At 34.4% G+C, this 19,600-nt stretch overlaps 1 long non-coding RNA gene across 1 annotated transcript in view; it reads left to right on the forward strand.

The window, feature by feature from the left end:
- LOC144315671 (uncharacterized) overlaps positions 1-19,600 on the forward strand; it is a 150,042-nt gene that overhangs the window by 27,775 nt on the left and 102,667 nt on the right. The window contains exons 5-6 of the long non-coding RNA XR_013381415.1: positions 16,042-16,123; positions 17,418-17,597. This is a non-coding gene — a long non-coding RNA (uncharacterized LOC144315671). The remainder of the gene's footprint in view (positions 1-16,041; positions 16,124-17,417; positions 17,598-19,600) is intronic.

Below are 19,600 nucleotides of genomic sequence, written 5' to 3' on the forward strand. Positions count from 1 at the left end.
AGCAAAGAGACATAGGCACAGTATATATGATGGAGACCTATTGTTTGTTGACTTGATGGAATTGCTGATTCATGAATTTTGGTTGAAATATTTGCAATGTTATAACAAAAGTAAGCGCATTGGATCAAGTAGTTTTGCATGGTGTTTGAACATGTCAAAGATGGTGCATTCCTGGGTATGTCCTCATTAAGTTCTGAATGGAATACTGAGTTACAGTACTGCATCTATAAAGGCCATTTGTTGCATTAACAAATGAGACAAGTAGCTAAAATCAAAGACTCAGAAATCCAAGTATTTAGTTAGGTACCTAAAAATCTATCTTCTTAAAATACATTTAAAAAATGTTTTTAGAAAGTAAAATAAGCAATTTAAAAATTAAACATTATAACCAATATAAGTTTCAAATAGATTTTTTTTTTACTGATTGTGTCCTAATTCTCAAATGGATGGAATATTTTGATTGAATTGATCTATCAAGGAAATTTCAAAGAGCTAATATTTCTGTGTGGTTAGGAAGAGCTTATTTGAAGGTGATCACCCCATTTTTCTGATGTATTATAACAGCCTTTCTTTCCTGGATCATTAAAATTTTAGGGAGGGTGACCTATAAATTTTCAGATTAACTTGGACTAGAAGGAAAACAAATAACCTGAGGCAGTGAAAAGCTAGCTCTTAGGGAAGATATCTCAAAGATTTTCTTCATTTTCTGATCTCTTTTGCTCTTAAAATAAGTTACTGGGCAACACCATGCACCTGAGAACTCAGACCAGTAAGTTTCTCCTAAACTTATGTTTTGGTTTCAACTTGTTCATTAACCAGCCTGACAAATGTAGGTAATCATCCATTATTTGTCTCTTCAGGAAATAGTTTCATAATCTTGGAATCTTCATTTTCCTATTTGTAAATGTAGGATTTAGAAAAGAAACTAAATTTCCTTCTAAAAATAGTGTCCAAATTATTCAATAGAATAAATGCAGCTGTAGAAGTAGAATCTGGCACCAGTGCATGTGATCACAGCCTATTTGGACAAATCTGTATTATAGAAATTGGGAACCCTTCATTTCTAAGTTGTGCTATTTAAGAATACCTCAAGGAGATATTGAGTTTATTTTTTCTCTAATGTTAGTATAACTAAGAATCCAAGTTAATTGAATGGTAAACATTTTAAGGGGCATTTTTGAATTACTGCTTTATCAAAAATTGGTAAATAATTTTTACCATGTACATGTACCTGTCCTTTTTAGCTTTTCTATTCAATTAGTAAATAATTGTTGAGAAAGTAGACTGCTCAAAGCACCCTACTTAGTGGTAGTGACAGAAAGCAGTCTGTCCTCAGTTAGTTTGCATAATGATAGGGCTCATGGCCTTTTAACAAATAATTACTTTATTGATTAGTTAATTATAGTTGGGATAATAAATAGAAAATGTAGAGTTATGAAAATGAATAATAGAGGGGTACGATAAAGTATGAGGGTTAGAGATAGCTTCTTAAGGAAGTTGTAATAAAGCAGAGCAGTAGAACTCAGCTCTTCATGGGAGGTCCTTTCAAAAGCAGTTGTGTTATTCTCTGCTAGCCTTGCAAGAGGCATTGTTACTTTATTGTAGGTAGTGGGAGGTGGGGGATGGTGGCAGTAGGGGGAAAGTCCTTGCAAACTGCTTTCCCAGATCTTCTCCCAGATGCTTCCACTCAGCTCAGAAGAGAAGAGGGAGAAAGATTGTTGTATATTTCATAATTCATCAGGCTTTCTGCTCCTTGATGGTAGAACTGTATTCTGCACATCATATTCTCCTGCACATATTTGTTTCAGAGCCTTGAATATAAAAGATGCTCAGTTAATGGCTGTTGAGTGAATGAGTCTTCCTACAGACTTTGGATAAGCCTGTCTTCTAAATCATACAAAACAAGAATGTTAGAGTTCTAAGAAACATGAGAATAGGAATTCATGTCATTCGTATTGTTTTAAACGTTGGTAGTAGAGATGGTGGAATGTGTTAAATCCTCTTTGGAAGATGATTATTATTTCATTCATCTAGGTTTGATAATTTATTATGTGCTGTAGGTTATTTTGTTATATACATCTATGATTGCTCCATATGTATTTGGTCTCTCCAACTAGACTACCTGTCTTTCAAGTTCAGGGATCAGATCTACCATCATTGCATTCAACACAGGACCAACTATTTACACATATTTTAATGTGTAGGTGTGGGGATGCCAAGGAGGTGACCTATATATGATAGTTGAATCTTGTTTCTCGGTTTTTACACTACTTTCTTTTTCTTGATCACATAAGATAAGAAATGAATTATCAGTAGGTTGCTATGTCTTTGTAACAATCCTGAAAATGATGGAGCTGTATGTGTCCTGGATGTTCATTTGCTAGTTTAAAATCAGGAAGCTCTCAGTTGCAAATGTCATGAATATGTATGAGTGGTCCAACTGTTGCTCCTTCCTCCCTTCCTGCCTGGTGGATGACTCCTTCTGAGAGTACTACATCTGCCTTCTAAAGCCTTTTGTGGAGTAGATAGGGAGAGGGAGGGAGTGCTGTGTTATTTTGCATTTTCAGGTAGGATATATTTTTCTAATGAATCTTAGGAAAATAGCAGTCTTTTTCTTTCTGTCTGTCTGCCTTTCCCCCTTTTTTTTCAACTCCTCTCCCCACCCTTGTATAAGCACAGACTGCCTCTCTTCTCTTTTTTTAAAAAAGCAAAAATATGAGAACGGGAGGCAGGAATTTGCAGTGGCAGATTTTTGAAAGAATACATGTCTCTGCTTCTTTTCTTTCTATACTCCAAAGACATCCCACATACACAGATGTGACAACTTTTTTTTTCTTTTCTTTCTTTTTTTTTTTTTTTTTAAAGCTAATTTGAGCGAATGCCTGTCTGGCAACTTACTCTTGGAATAGTTACACTTGCCCAAACTGAAGTTCTGCCTTTGTAGAGGTGACACTGACGGCATGCTATTACTGCACACTTAGAACAGAGATACTAGGAGAAGGAAAAAAGAAAAAAAGACATGAAACTGAAGTACATGTGGTTGTGTTTTTGAGAATCTTTGTTAATGGGACTAGAATAGAGGTGTTTGCATAAGTGTGACTCTGCTTTTGTAAAAACTAGCTATCTGGAAGGCATCTGAAATTGACTGAATTTCATTGTTTTCCTTAATAAAGACTGTTCTCAAATACAGAAAAAAAAAAAGCAAATATAGGGGTCTTTGCTAAAGATTTTGGTGTGGGGGAGCTGGGAGAGGGAGGTAGTTTCTACTGCCAAATTTATTCTTAAATTTTATCTTTTTCACTTATTGTATGATTATTTGTATCTATTTTGTCACCTTTTTTTTTTTTTTCAAAATAGATGTGCAACTGAACTCAACGCTGTATTGGGTGATAGCTAAAGTTATTGCCGCACTATTTGAGGAGAGGAGGTGAGGGCATTTGTGGATGGAGAAGAAAGCAGGCTCTCATTTTTCTGGACTGTATATTCCAATTTCCTGTCATTCACTGGATGACTGCATTCTTTTCTTCCTTTCCATCTCTTCTCTTCATTTATCTCCCTTTTTTCCTTTATCTTCTTGTGTTTACCCTTTAATCAATGCAGCTTTTATTTATATTTCTACTTATTTAAGGCATTGGGGGATATGGGGAATGCATAATGCATTTGTGGGGAACGTAAAGAATATTATATGCCGCATCTTGCCCTCAGGAGTTTGCTGCTATTTGGGAAGACATGATATATATGCATGAAATGTTGAATATAGATTCAAGATTTGAATGGCAATATAGGAATATAAATCAGATGAGCAGTAAGTACTATCAGCTCTTAGTTGGGGGATCAGTGCAGACTGGATGATCTGAAAAAGCTTTGTTAAGTTCTTTACTGTTCTGGAACACACAATGCTGACACACACTTTCCGGTTTTATCAGGTTAGTTACTGTATAATGCCTTGCCTGTTTATCTTACCAAATGGTTCCCAAATACTACTCAGCCCTCAAAGTTTTGATTAAACTTTATCTTCTCAATGAGGAAATCTGTAGTCTTTGCATCTCACCAGCATCTCCTCTTTTTCTGAACTCCTCTACATTAGCACATGCTACCACATACTAACCAGTGGACAACATATTATCTAATTCTTCCTTTGTTTTGTGTGTCTAAATTTAGTCTCACCTTTTCTCTCAACATTTCTGTTGTTTTGAGTAAAGGGCTTCATTTTGTGCTTCATATAGAGCTCATAGCACCAAACACATCATCTGATATATGCTGTTTTTCAGTAAGTATTTACTGAGTTGATTTATAGCCTAGAGACCTTGAACAAATTCCTCTCTTTGACATATCTCAGATCTCTTCCAGATCTAATATCCAATGTGGCTTTGTTTCTGTGACTTGAAGCCAAGTCATTTTTACAAATATTTGAGGGACATTTCCTTATTTGGAATGATCACATTAGGGGTGAAGACAAGTTCTCATGGAGTTTAATTGCCAAATAGAAGTGGGCAGTGCTGACAGCAGCAGAACTGCCACAGAGTATATATACTTTTAGAAGGGTTACCTGCTTTTCCAACTTGTAAGACCACTTCAGCTCTTTGAGAAGATTGAGGCTTTAAGATTTTTTGTTGTTGTTGTTATTTTTTTTAAAAGCCATTTCAAAAGCCATTCAGTAGAGGGCATGACAAGACGATGTCGGTACTTTTCTAGGCACTATCATTCTAGAATTCTAGATAGCAACATACATATACATTCATATACACAAACAGATTGGATTCAATGAAAGGTGACTGAGTTCCACTTTTCCTTACTGACACCCTGTCTTTCAGCACCCCAGTTTTTTCCTTCTCTGTGTCTCATGGGCTTAAGTTCTGTTTGGCAAAGGAACCCACACGATTGTGATCCCTGGGAGAGTATCTAAAACGACAGTTGCTGAAAGGTTACAGCAAAATCTATTAGAAAAGAAAAGTTGAGGGAAATCAGGTGAGCTCATAGAAGAAAATAAGGAAAGATTGGCTCCCTTTTGGGATTAGGTCTAATTAAGGTGAGCAAGCAGCTGGGCCTGTTTGGAATAACAATTGTGCTAGCATGTCACTTTTTTCTGCTTAGTTGAAATTTATATAGTTTGGGAATGGTGGATATAAGAAAATTAGAGCTCATTTAGAATCTGTTGAAAGGACAGTGTGCCTTCATTATTAGTTTTGCATCTGAATTTTCCTGGGGCAGTCCTCTCTCTGTTATAGGTAATGGATTTTTCCCCAGATGTAATTGGATGAGTTTAATTTTTTCTTTCATTACCTGTCGAGGAGGCCTATGCCCCTACTTCCCTTTGTGTTTTATTAGGACTGTAACCCCTATTTAAATAAAGGCTTTGATTGTGCTTATATATGTTCAATCAGCACTTTCTGATTGAATAGTTCTGGTCACACAATGCTCTCGCCTAGCATTTTTTACTAATTACATTTTCGCCCTGGCTGGGTATGGGAAAACCTCTCATGGTGTTTGTTTGCTGCTTTTGATTATGTCGGTGATTTGGTCTATCTGTGGTAGCACAAGGCAGAGAAAATATATCTTCAAACTATAATCTTCTCTTAAAGAGTAACTTGATTTGATCTTTTTTTTTTTTTTTAATTGAAGGGATAGAAAGCCTAGTCATATGCTGATAAATGCTTAGCAAGCAGTTCTATAAAAAAAAAAAAATATATTGAATTCGTATCTTTTACTGATTTCCATGGTGTAAATACTCCAACCTTGGCTAATTGCAATATGACATAATTGAATATGGAATTGGAAAGAAATGAATTAAGCCCAGTCTCAAGAGCTGGTGCATGTGGTTCCTGCACACAATGAAAAGTCTCAGTCACATTTCTGCCATTGAGAACACATACCTCAGCATCTTCACATTACAATTAAGATGGATACTGGTTGTTAAGCCCATTTAAGTGTGATTTCAATGATTTATATGTGGGGACTATATTCATGTTTTGTAGTCAAAGGCATTTTAAGGTGATTCTCATGCCTGGGTTGAGAACTCAGAAATACAATGGCTAAGCCATATTATCTTAAATGAAATGTACATGTTTCCAAAGAAATTCTTTAAATATTTATATATTTTATTCTTTTCTAGTGTGTTAACAAGAATGTTAGTAGATGTATTATTCTAGGAGTCAGAAGACCTTATATTTTGTCTCAGCCATCATTAATGTATTCTGTATCCTTGGGTAACCCATTTAATATCAGGGCATTACCAACTTACTCATCATTTAAGGAAAGAGAACAGTGGTTCAATTATAGCCTCTCATCTAAAACTTCTCATTTCCACCTGGATAGCATTACTTTTTCTTTTCATTAGACATTTATGATATTTTGTCTTTGTCCTAAAGTAGATTTTTAACTAGAAACTTAAGTGATAATATGTTTACATATATTATATATATAATATAACTTATGTTGATGGATCTTATGAGTCTGGAAGGCAGAAATCATGCTTTATGATGATATTTAGCCTTGATATTTAGCCCAGTAAACCTGAACAGACTATGGTAGAATGACTTTTATGACTGGTTGCCATCCTTGTTAGATAAGGGTATTGGTATAATACCATGAAATAATTCAAACTAAAGTCTTGAAAGAAATTAAAAGCATGTTACCAATGATAAATATTAATTTTATTTTTCATACTACAAGTTTCTAAGACTGGTTAATGACTAGAATGAGGTACACTATTAGGTGTGAATAGGTTAAAAAAAGTTAAATTTCATTTCATTTGTATATTCCCTACATTTTAATTGAGAATCTTCAAAATAGCTGACAATAAAATAAAATCAGTTCAGTTAAGTTCAATAAATATTAAGCCTTAACTAAGTACACTGTAAATGTAAAATTTCAAGACATTTCTCCTAAATTGGGGGGTATCTCACTGGATTGAGATGTTGTTTTCAACCTCCAGGCCAGCCTGCCATTGCATCATGGCCTCCAGAGTTGGTACAGACAGTATGGACAGATGTTTGGCTCTATCTTATGTGCAATGAAATGTGTAGTATGCTAGCAGTACTCTGCAGTGATAAGATCTGTGGCTAAGAAATGAGGAAGCTGGAGCTTCTCTTCTGAATTTTATTGCTCTACTTCTCTAAGATGCTATCTATCTATCTATCTATCTATCTATCTATCTATCTATATTTCTTTTTTTTTTTTTTCTTTCATAAGACAGATAGGGGTGCCTGGATGGCTCAGTTGGTTAAATGTCTGCCTTCAGCTCAGGTCATGATCCCAGGGTGCTGGGATTGTGTGCCATGTTGGGCTCCCCTCTTTGCACAGTCTGCTTCTCCCTTTCCCCATCCTCTTGCTTTATCTCTTTCTCAAATAAATGAAAAATTAAATCTTAAAAAAAAAAGACAAATGATAGCTACTTTGCTTCCCTGCATCAAGTAGAGTATGTTCAAAAAAAGACCTTAAAACATAAAAGTGCCATAAGATAAAATAATCTCAGGCTTTTAATTGTTCATTGTTAATCCAGTGACTAATTTTCAGCCAGTACATCTAACTATAGATGGTCAGTATGATTTAGGAGACTGTGGGTAATTTCAAAATGGAACTAGATCTGGAGCAGTCAGTTTCTAGAAAAATAGTGGACTAAAATAGTGTTGATATCCTCCCATTACAAGATTGTCCAATGGAGTAAAGTGAAACATGACCGACACACTTAATATGTGGCTGAGTTTTAAGAAAGAAAGAGAACTACTTTCACAAAACAAAGGAAAAGCAGTGATAATAACAGGGCTAGTAACAGCTCAAGTCTTGGATTTTAATCTATCAACAGAAAGAGGAGACAATGTCATGGGCTTTGGGGAATAAGAATTGAAATTTCCTAATACAAAACTAGGACCTGCCTGCTACAACCCAAGGAAGAAAATTTTTCATGTTATTTATATGAATAAGATGTAAAACATAAATAAGCAAGATAAAATTTCAAAGTAAAATAATCCAAAATATATTTATTGGTAAATACAAGCCAAAAGTAATCTGGTATAACTTCCTTAATATCAGCCAAAACACTTTGTAAGAAAAAAATTTAAAAGCATTAAAAGCATTAGTAGGTTAAAGAAATTCATTATATAGACTTCCAAAATATTCATGTCATAACAATTACAGTCCTGAACAACATAGCCTCAAAATCTATTATTCAAAAATTGATAGAAATATAAGGAAAAGCAGACAAATCCAAAATTAAAGTTGGAGATTTTAAACATAATTCTTTTAAAAATTTATAGGTTATTGGGGATCCCTGGGTGGTTCAGCAGTTTAGCACCTGCCTTCGGCCCAGTGCGTGACCCAGGAGTTCCTGGATCGAGTCCTGCATCGGGCTTCCTGCATGGAGCCTGCTTCTCCCTCTGCCTGTGTCTCTGCCTCTCTGTGTGTGTGTGTCTCTCATATATAAATAAATAAAATCTAAGAAAAAAATTAATAGGTCATCAGATTGAAAAAAAAGTAAATATATAGATAATTTATATCAAGCAGTTTTGAGTTGATATAAGTAACTGAAGTATGCAGTGCTTCTGTTAATTTTAACTGGAAGAACTGGGTATTGCAAAAAGAGTTACTTGTAAACTAAAAGTTATGTAAATAGTTTGAAGGTGACAATATATTTATTAATCAAAGATACTATAATTATTAGCATAGAATGTTCAACAGATAAGAAAATATTAGCAATCTGTAATAACTAATAGATTTCAGCATAATTATTGAAACTAAAAACATTAATATAAGAAAAAATTGGTGATGCTTCTGTGTGTACCAGTGACAATTAGTACTTTTTTTTCTATGAAGGTAACAATCTGTAACTGATTCTATGAAGTACCTAGAAATAACTCTAGTAAGATATATATTTAAGAAATTTATAACAACAATTTTGAAAAGTTATTGAAGAAGATCAAAGAGTACTAAAATCACCAGAGAGATATGCCTTGTTCATACATGGAAATTTTTAATATTGTAAAGATGGAGATTCTCCCATAAAGTAATCATTAGTAGCACAGATATTTTTTATCAAAAGTCCAAAACATTCTTTCAATGTAATCTGACAAGCTGATCATAGAATTTACTTGAAAAGGGAAAGGACAAAATACAGCCAAGATTATCTTGAAAAAAATAAAAATAAGGTTGGGGCTTACTCCACAAAGACTTATTACAAAGCAAAAGTTATTAAAAGTGTTTGGTAGACAATTAGATAGAACATAATAAAGAGTGCCAAAGCATAACTGCATATAGAATGGAAACTCGTTATGTGACAAAGGAGGCATTACAAGTCAGCAGGGAAATGTCAATCAGTAGGGAAATGATAGATTAATTCAGTAATTGTATTGTAAAAATTGACTTTCCTAATTGAAAAATTTAATCCCATCCTGATGGATTAAAATACAAAAAAAAAAAAAAAAAGCCCTTTTTAAAGAGAAAACCTAGGAGGACATTTTTTTTTTTTTAAATGATATCCATGTTTGGTAATATTTTAAATAAAATCTTAAAAATCTTATGTTGCAAAGGTACAGATTGATGTTTTTGTCTATGTTGCAATAACACAATATTCCCACGACTGTCCAATTAATTGATGTGATATTAGTACCCAGAATACCTAAAAGTATTCCAAAATCCCTAAGAAGGGTGTTTTATAAGTGAATAAGGAATTTAAATAGGCAATTCATAAAAACAAGTATCTGAAAAGAATAGGGAAAAAAACTCACTCAGCTTCACTAATAATAAAGGAGATTCAAATCAAATGAAATTTAAAATTTCTTACCTACCAGATGAGCAAAATTAGATAAATATGATAGCCATATTTGGGTGAAAATAGTAGGAATATAAATTATTATACATTGCAAATGCAAGTATAATTTGGTACCACCGTTTTGGAAAGTAACTGAATAAAATGCAGAAAAGTCAAAACTGCCTATACTTTATGATATATACATCCCACTGCCTGGTTTCTTACCTAAGAAAATATTTATTGAGATAGTACACAAGGAGATTCACACAAAAGGTTTACTGTAACAGTATGTAATAATGAACAAAAATGAGGTAGTACTTTGTTTATTAATCTGGTAAGGGAAAAATATCTAGTATTTTTTTTCTTCTAGTAGTATTATAATGAAGCAATATATGAGTGATCTAGATCAACTTGTATCAAAATAAATAAACCTGAAAAACAAAATATTTAGTAAAATAAGCTGAAAATTTTCATCTAGTTTTAAACCGAATAAATTAATACTATATATTGTTTATGGAAATATATATATATGAAGGAAAACTATAAAAACATGCATGATGGGCAGCCTCGGGTGGCCCAGCAGTTTAGCACTGCCTTCAGCCCAGGTTGTGATCCTGGAGACCTGGGATTGAGTCCCATGTCGGGCTCCCTGCATGGAGCCTGCTTCTCCTTACGCCTGTGTCTGTACCTCTCCCTCTCTCTCTCTGTGTCTGTCATGAATAAATAAATAAAATCTTTAAAAACAAAAAAACAAAAAGAAAACCCATGCATGATGAAATATGTAGAGAGACAGATATTAACTTCAGAATAGTGATTAACTTCGGAGAACAGAGAAGCATAAATGAAAGGGATGGGTAGCTGCACTTGCTTTGTTTTTCCTATTAAAATTAAGAAGGGAAATTTGAGATTGGACCCTGAAATTTTTTTGCATGTCCTACAATGAAGAATTCAATAATGACTGAGTTTATTTTTGTTTTCCTCATCCTGAAGAATGATCCTCAGAATGACCAGTAGCTTGGATACCATTGGGGTTCTTCAGAGAGTTACACTGCAAAATGCTGGACCATGGTCTTCTTTACCTGAAGTAAAGATCATTCCAGAGCCTCTATGTCAAGAGATCATATCAGGGAGCCATTTGAAAACTTCACTAACAGGGGACCCACCATTCACATAGCATCTGCTCAGTCTTGAATACATTGTTAGAAATGTATTTTTCTAACAGATTATCTGTCTTATTTGTTTTGGAGTTCTCATCATACTTTCTGGGGAAAAACAAGGTTAAATATTACATGTGACCTCTTTTCCAATGTATGAAGCTATGGCCTTTAGTGTTTTTTTGAACCTACTTTTCAACAGACTTATACTACTGTGTTCAGATCCCGTATTACCTACTGCCCTTCGTTATGATCTCTTTCTAGAAGAAGGGAAGAAGTGCTGTGCAGAGGGTATATGGCACTAACCTTTATAACTTATTCCTTTCCTTAATTTTACTATCTAAAACAACATCTCTAGCAGAGAAAGTTGGTATTTTGGCTCTGATACTTTTTCATCTATCATGTTATTACAAAATGACTTAGCAGTGGGTGGTTATGGGAGATCTCTAGGAGAAAAGCTTTAGCCATTGCCATCCTATTGTGCATACAAACAGCCTACATCCCTCCATACATATTTATATAGGCAGGAGACTCGGATGATTTTTTTTCAGATCATGAATAATTTTAACACTACAGACGTTTGACTTTGAATCAACAACCAGTTTCAGATGAATGTAATTGCAGCCAAAGAAAGTTTCTAACTAAAATTAGTTACTTTTCATATTTAACAAACTACTGCCTGCTACATTTCCTGTGATCTCGCTTTCATCTTCCTCTCATATGGTCACATGTAACAATGACTCCTTCACTTCCATGTCTATTTTCTTCTTGGCTTCTCTAAGTATAAAACTTGCAGTTTCTCCTGCCAAATGACTTTGCAAGGCTGTGCCTAGAAGATGCCAACCCAACTCATGCTCACACTCTTTCCTGTATTCTCCTCGGATTTCAATGGTTGTGAGTCCCTTTGCCCTTTCCATGTATCTAAGAAGTGGAATATGAATTTCACATAAAACCAAACAAACAAATAAAAACACTGTCAGAATAAAAATTTAAACAAGTTCTTTGGATACAGCCTTAGACAGACTCTGTATTGTGTGCTTTCAAAAATTTTATCTCATTTAATCTTTATAAAATCTATCATAGTAGATAATAACTATTCGTATTTTGTAACTTAAGCAACTTGCTCATGGCTTACCAATAAATCCCCAAATACAATTATTTCATTTGACTCCTTGGAAATTAGACCACTGTCTTAGTAAGCTTGACTGCTATAACAAAATACCATAAAGTAGATGGCTTAAGCAACATGCATTTAATTCTCATAGTTTTAGAGGCTGGGCAGTCCAAGATCAAGGTGACAGCAGATTTGGCTCTTGGTGAGGGCCTTCATTCTGATTTGCAGATGGCCACTCTTCTCATAAGGTTATTAACCTCATTATGGGGGCTCTACACTCAAAACCTTTTGAAACCTTAATTACCTCCCAAAGGACCCTCCCAGTACTATCACATTGGAGTTAGGGCTCCAACACATGAATCTGGAGTGGGCACAGCATACTTACTGTGCAGCATCCTGACTCTTAATAGGAACTGCCCTAGTTTGCATGAATCACTTGTTATCAGACTGAAAATATGAAGAGTAAGCACTTGACCCAATTGAACTGATGGCATCCTGCTCTATAAATAAGTTTTCCATAACTGTGGTTGGTAGGCGACAGAGATATGTTGGGGATTTTATTAAGGACATTTTACTTTCAGACCCTAGTATTCCTTCCTCTATCTTATTATCCAGTTTCAGAATTCCTATGTTCTCAGCACCCAGTGGTCATTGGCAAACATTTTCCCTCTGAGTGTTTAACCAACTTTTGGAGGCTGTGTACTGAGGTACTGAGTTTAAACTATGGGTTCTGGAATCTAAGAATCTGCCCCCAAATTCTAGTTCTACCATATGCTACATTCATGACTTTGCACATTGCCTCATCTAGGACCTTAGTTTCCTCATTTGTTAATAGGGGATACTAATAGCATCTACTTCATAGATTGTGGAGAGGATACAATGTATACAGCTCTTAATTTAGTTTGAAATAATAATTTATTTTGAATAGAGGCTACACTTTGAGCTTGCCTGTTAACCACAAGGTTCTTTCTACTGTACTTTCTCATGGTTCTTTCAAAGCTATAAATGTTTGACATTTGATAACATTTAATTTTATTTGCTTATTAAACAGTAATCAAGTTTTTCACACAATTGTCTACTATTGAAATGGATCTTTCCTCTCTAGAAGGTGATGCTAATTATGGTACATTTATAGACTACATGGAAATAACAATCAGAAATGCTGAAATGCTCATCTGGCTCAGTATTTTTGCCTTCTTCCTGTGTGCAAGGGGCAACAGGTATTTTACAGAACTTGGGATTGAGCAAATAGACACACTGACAAAAATCCTGATATTTTCCTGACCTTGATTTTCTCATCTGTTTTTGAAGGAGTTGAATTAGATCCTTAGTAGAACATACCTAAGGTTTCTACTGCTCTAAATGTAAGTCTCTATGACTATGATTATGTTTCTTATCTTATTCAGATTAAAAAATAAAATTATTTTGTTGTAATTAAAAAAAACCTTAGAAGGCTTACATGATTAATTAGGCTTAATTTAAAAATGCTTTCAAAGACAAAAGTTGAGAAGTGTTTCACTTCAGATTTATTTTACATTGAAAATCATAGTTTCTGGTAGTTTATTTATTTATTTATTTATTTATTTATTTATTTATTTATTTTTATGTAGTTTCTGGTAGATTTAATTTGGGTACCAAGACCATATCCTTGGATCAGTTTCACAGAAAGACGTAAGAAGGCTGATATGTGGGAGTGAACGAATTTCCTGCTTGGCGATGGTTCTCATGGAAGAGAGCATCCCTGGGTGTACATAAAAGTTTTGCAAAGTGCCTGTTGTGCCAGGGTTAGTGGAGATTGCTAGAGAAGAGTACAAGAGCTCCATCTATTTCTGTGACCATAATGATTTGTACTTTTGGCCAGGCATGGGATCTTGCTTCATTAAATTCTCTCTTTTTGATTCTATTTGCTTAGTTCTTTGACTGTGTCATTTTTTTTCTTAATTTATGTACCTGCTTAACTCTTACCTATGATCTAAAAACAACAACAACAAAACTCCTGCTCTACTACCTCCACAAGCTACCGTACTCCCTCGTTCTAATCTCACCATCAAAGTTCTTGCCTGCCCTATAGCACTAGAATTCATTGCTGAAGAGGTAGCTGTTTTCTTCCCATCATTTCATTATTGGAACAATCCATACACAAAAACTTTCTCCCTATTGTAAGTATTGAGAAGACATCTTCTGTATCCCTCATATCACTCAGCTTTCCTCAGCAGAGTAAAAGTAAGAAACTCCGACATCTAGTGAGCAGAAGTAAGACATTAATAGATTGATGTTCACCTTAGCTTCTCACTTTGCAGGGGCAGGGGTAGAGCAGAAGTGTTGGTATGGAGTCAGTGTTTGCTCCACATATTCACTGTCCTCACTAAAATGATCCCAAGATCTAAACTTAAAACTGAGCAAGGAATAGGCTAGGAGTATTCATCCTGATATTTAAAAATCTCCATGCAATGACCTTGAACTACATTAAAATCTAGCACACTGTGCTCTTTAAAGAATATTGTGTTTAAGTAAACAAACTATTGTTTAAACAAACTATTATCGGAGTAGAAGACATCCAGTGCTTTCCTTGTATTTTGCCGTAAATACCTTTATTTAAGGTATTTGTCCTTATAATGTTCCACTTCTAAACTGGTTTCTTAGACATAATCCCCATGTCTTCTGAACTATAGTATTGTAAATTCTTTCTCATTTTTATCAGATTTACTGCTGTTATTCTGTAGTGTAATCACATAACTCATCTTTCCCAGTAGATTGCAAGCTTCCTTTGTTTTTGTTTTTTAGTTTATTTGTTGCAAGCTTCTTGAATATAGAGACTACAATTTGTTCACTTTTATCGTTAGAAATGCCTAACTTACTGCTTTCCATGTGATAAAAATTCACAACTCGCTAATTAATTGCTAACTAAGGCAATGAGGCTTTAATGTTTGAGAGTTCATGGGAACCTGTAGTCATGGCAGACAGAGATGAGGGTCAGTAAATGCTTTGAGAAATGCTGCCTGTCTTTAGACTAGGCTGTTTAAGCTTTGGTGAGTCATCTCTCATCTCATTTTTCCTGACCCAGTCCTTCTGCTAATATATAAACAAATGTTATCAATCTCAGGATCCTCAAGCTGGGCTATCATCTACAGGTGAAGTGAAACTATGTTAAAAGAAAAAAAAAGACTTAAGTGAACTATACCATGTTGTCATGTTAACCTATTTTTCACATTCAGGGATAAACAGGTTTGGTCAGGTCAGGTCTGTTCTGGTCAGAAAAAATCCTGCTAGTATAAGTTTGCTACCTTCTTCACTCTGCACTTCCTCTCAGCATTTTCTCTCCATTCCCCTGGTGTTTTGATTCCATACATTGACCTTGTGTGTCTCCCATTGTTGTGACTGTCTAGGGTTATGCTTCACGGGCATTCTGGTCCACTTTAAAGTACTGTACTGTTGTCACCTCTTTAAATCATTCTTGTCTGGAGAATGTTTTCATTTCAAGATATAACATGCTGTATCTATCCCAAAGAGTCTTTTCCTCATGCGACACTTATAAAAATAGTAGAAAAGGTTAATAAAAAAGAAAAATATATTTAAAACACACTAGAATTGGTATAGTAATTTTAGAGGGGTAGAAATTATGTAGGTAGGATTTTTGAATGTAAAAAAGCAGAGGATAAGACTAAGGGGAAGCCACAGCCCTTGGCCAGCAGGGGAAACATAAATAGGAGACATGAAGTGATCTATTTCCTGAGTGGTGGAGCTTGGAGCAAGAGAGGGACCAAAGCAGCAAGAAGTGTGATTAGTGTAGGTGCCAAAGTGTTAGTAGTCAGACATGTTGGTCACTGATCACTTCTACTGCTCCAAGTGTTATGAGTAGTAACTGGACTGATTGCCTGCTAGAGGCAGTATACAGTCCAGGATCTTTGATGACAGAGCAGATCTCCAGGCACTGGTGATGTTTTGTGGGAAATTAACAGACGCCCACACCATTAATATTGAGTTTAATCTGTTCTTTCCCTTTCTGTCTCTCTCTGAATACATTATAGAATGCAAGGCAAAGGGGGAGGGTGGACCTCTGAACCATCTTCCCAAGAAGGCAGCCTGATCCAAAGGTGTAAGTAAATAGATGTGCAAGGTATCTCAGCTACAAAAGTGGTGACAAAATCAAGGCTTACCATAATTCGTGAAAGAATGCAACACACTGCCATAAATGAAATAGAGTATAGCCAAGGAAAAAGTCAGATGGATACTAGATACTACATTTTGGCAGGGATCAGGGATAATATTTCATCTAAAAAAGGGGGGGGAGGTCAGGTTCAAGAAAATAGAACTAATTAGAGAGCTTGTACAAAAAAATAAAATTTATAAAAAAAATAAAAATTAAGTAGTCAGTAGATGTCATGATATAAAAAATGGGCACAGCAGACAAGAAAATTAATAATATGGAAGATCTTGCTGAGTAATTTTTCAAGAAAATTTCACATAAAGTTAAAGTGTAAAAATAAGAGCATCAAGAACTATAAAGGAACCATTATCATTAGGCTAGTAATATGGGCTATTACATTTAGAAAAAATAAAAATCTAGAAATTTTACATGTGTATCTTATATATAGGTATACATATTATATATTATAATAATGTAGAGGGAGATTCTTTACTATCTTGTTATTTAAATATATAATTATATAGATTTTATATTTGTGATATAGTTAAATAACAAAGTAGGAAAATATCTCTAGACCAAGAACTAGAGAAAGAAGATTACTCAGGCTTTTGGACCACCATTTTCCACTAGAGAAAATGCTTGCTAATTTTAGGAGAAGTAGCAGAGAGTTTGAGAAGTGTTTTTGATATTCATGGGAGGCTATATGATCAAAACATTAACAGTTGGCATGTAAAGTTCATCATGGGTAGAATTCCAGGTAAAATCCCAATACATTAAATTATTCATAAACCAAATATCAACATAATCTAAGGTTCTAAAATCATACATAATATGTTTTCTGTCATAATAAAATTAAGCTGGAAATCAACATCAAAGATAATTAGATGTATTTAGAAAATAAGGCATATACATTGAAGTGTCCACAATGTCAGTGATAACTAAGAATGAATACCAGAAAGCATTTTAAGCTGAATGATAATAAAATATTATGTATTGGAATTTGTGGGATACCGTTAAATCAATGATCAAGAGAAGTTTTATAGAATCAAATGCATATATTTTTAAGATTTCCCCCTTCCCAGCTTCATTGAGATATAATTGACGTATAACATTATGTAAGTTTAAGATGTACAGTGTTTTGATTTGCTATACTTAATATACTGCAAAATGATTACTGCCATAGAGTTAGCTAGCATCTTCATCACATCACATAAATTACCATTTCTTTTTTCTTAGAGATCTATTTATTTTAGAGAGAGAGAGAAAGTGTGAGCAGAGGGAGGAACAGAGGGAGAGGAAGATAAGCAGAGTCCTGCAGAGTGGAGCCTGAGGTGGGGCTTGATCTCAGGACCCTGAGATCATGACCTGAGCTGAAATCAAGAGTTGCAGATTTAACTGATTGAACCACTCAGGCACCCATACCATTTCTTTTACGTGGTAAGAACATTTAAGATCTACTTTCTTAGCAACTTTAAAGTATATAATACATATTGTTAAATATAAAGTATTAGGTATAATCATCATGTTGTGTGTTAGCTTCCAAAAACATACTCATCTTGTAACTGAAAGTTTGTACCCTTTGATCAACACCTTCCCATTTCCCCCACCTCTCTGCCTCTAGTAACTATAATTTGGCTTTATTAGATTCCACATGTAATGATAGTGATCTATCTTTGTCTGATTTATTTCACTTAGTGTAGTACCCTTGAGGTTCATCCATATTGTTCCAAAAGATTGTATTTCCTCTTTCTCATGGCTGAATAATATTTCATTATGGATATATATATATCTATATCTATCTATCTATCTATCTATCTATCTATCTATCTATATCCTACATCTTCTTTACTTTATCTGTTGATGGACATTTAGGTTTTTTCCATATGTGAGTAATGTTATATGAACATTAATGCAACAGAAATGTTGCAGTGAACATAAGAATGCAGAGATCTCTTCAACATCATTAATTAATTTCTTTTGGATATATATCCAGAAGTGGGATTGTTGGATCATATATAGTAGTTCTATTTTTAACTTTTAGAGGAGCCTCCCTACTAGAAGGGATATCTAACTGTGGTTTGGATTTGCATTTCCCTGATGATTAGTGAAGTTGAACAGTATTATTATATAAGCTAAAAAAATAAGATAAATTCTATAGCTCATCTACTGCTCATCTACTGGAATTAGAAATGAGTTTAACAAGGTTGCTGGATACAAGGCTAATATACAAAATATAATTGTATTTCTACATACTGAGCAACACAGATAATAAAGTTAATAGCATACCAGTTTTAACAACATTAAAAAATAATAAATGGCTGAAAAGTAGTCTAACAAAAATATGCAAGGCTCTACCCAGAGAACTGTAAGACACTAGTAAGAAAAATTAGAGACCATAAGTGAATACAGAGAACACCCTTGGGGATCCCTGGGTGTCTCAGCAGTTTAGCACCTGCCTTCAGCCCAAGGTGTGATCCTGGAGTCCCGGGATCAAGTCCCACATCAGGCTCCCTGCATGGAGCCTGCTTCTCCCTCTCTCTGTGTCTCTGCCCTCAACCCCCACCGTGTCTTTCATGAATAAATAAATAATACCTTAAAAAAAAAAAGAGAACACCATTTTTCATGTACCAGAAATTGTTTATATTGTGAAAATATCAAATTACCCCCCAAATTAATCTCAATAAATTTTCATAGATTTTGAAGAGAAATTGAGAGTTTGGTTCTAATATATATATATATTATAATATATATATAAATTCAAATAGCCAAGAAGTGCCAGAATAATCCTCAAAATGAAGGATGATTTGAGAGGGCTTAAATATAGCTAACTATAATACTGAAATAATTAAGGCGAGTATGATTTAGTATAAGTATAAACATATATTCTAATGAAACAGAAAGGAGAGCTTAGAGCTTAGAGCTTTCATGAATGGTACAATGAAAGTGTACCATTCATTTTTTTTTTATTTAATTTTTTAAAGATTTTATTTATTTGAGAGAGCATGAGTGGGAGGAAGGGTAGAGGAAAAGGGACAAGAAGATTCCCTGCTTAGTGGGGAGTCTGACACAGGACTCAATCCCAGGATCCTGAGATCATGACCTGAGCCGAAGTCAGATGCTTAACCACCTGAACCACCTAGGCACTCATGTGTGATTCATTTAATACAGACACTCATTTAATAATAGAAGTGGCACTATAGAGGAATGCGGAATGGAAAGTCATTTCAATAAATGGTACAGAGTTAGTTGGATATTTATATAGAAACAAAATGTAAACTTGACAGCTATCTCATCCCATATGCACCAGTCAGGGTGTAAGATATCAAGTATTGAAGAAAAAACACAATATAGATATAGAGGAATATCTTTGTAACCTTGGGGCAGAATACAAAGTAAAAGGATTCAAAGATCAGAAATATAAATGAAAAGATTAACTTTTT

Source organism: Canis aureus, chromosome 6 (genome assembly GCF_053574225.1).
Source record: "Canis aureus isolate CA01 chromosome 6, VMU_Caureus_v.1.0, whole genome shotgun sequence".
Classification (NCBI taxonomy): Eukaryota; Metazoa; Chordata; class Mammalia; order Carnivora; family Canidae; genus Canis; species Canis aureus.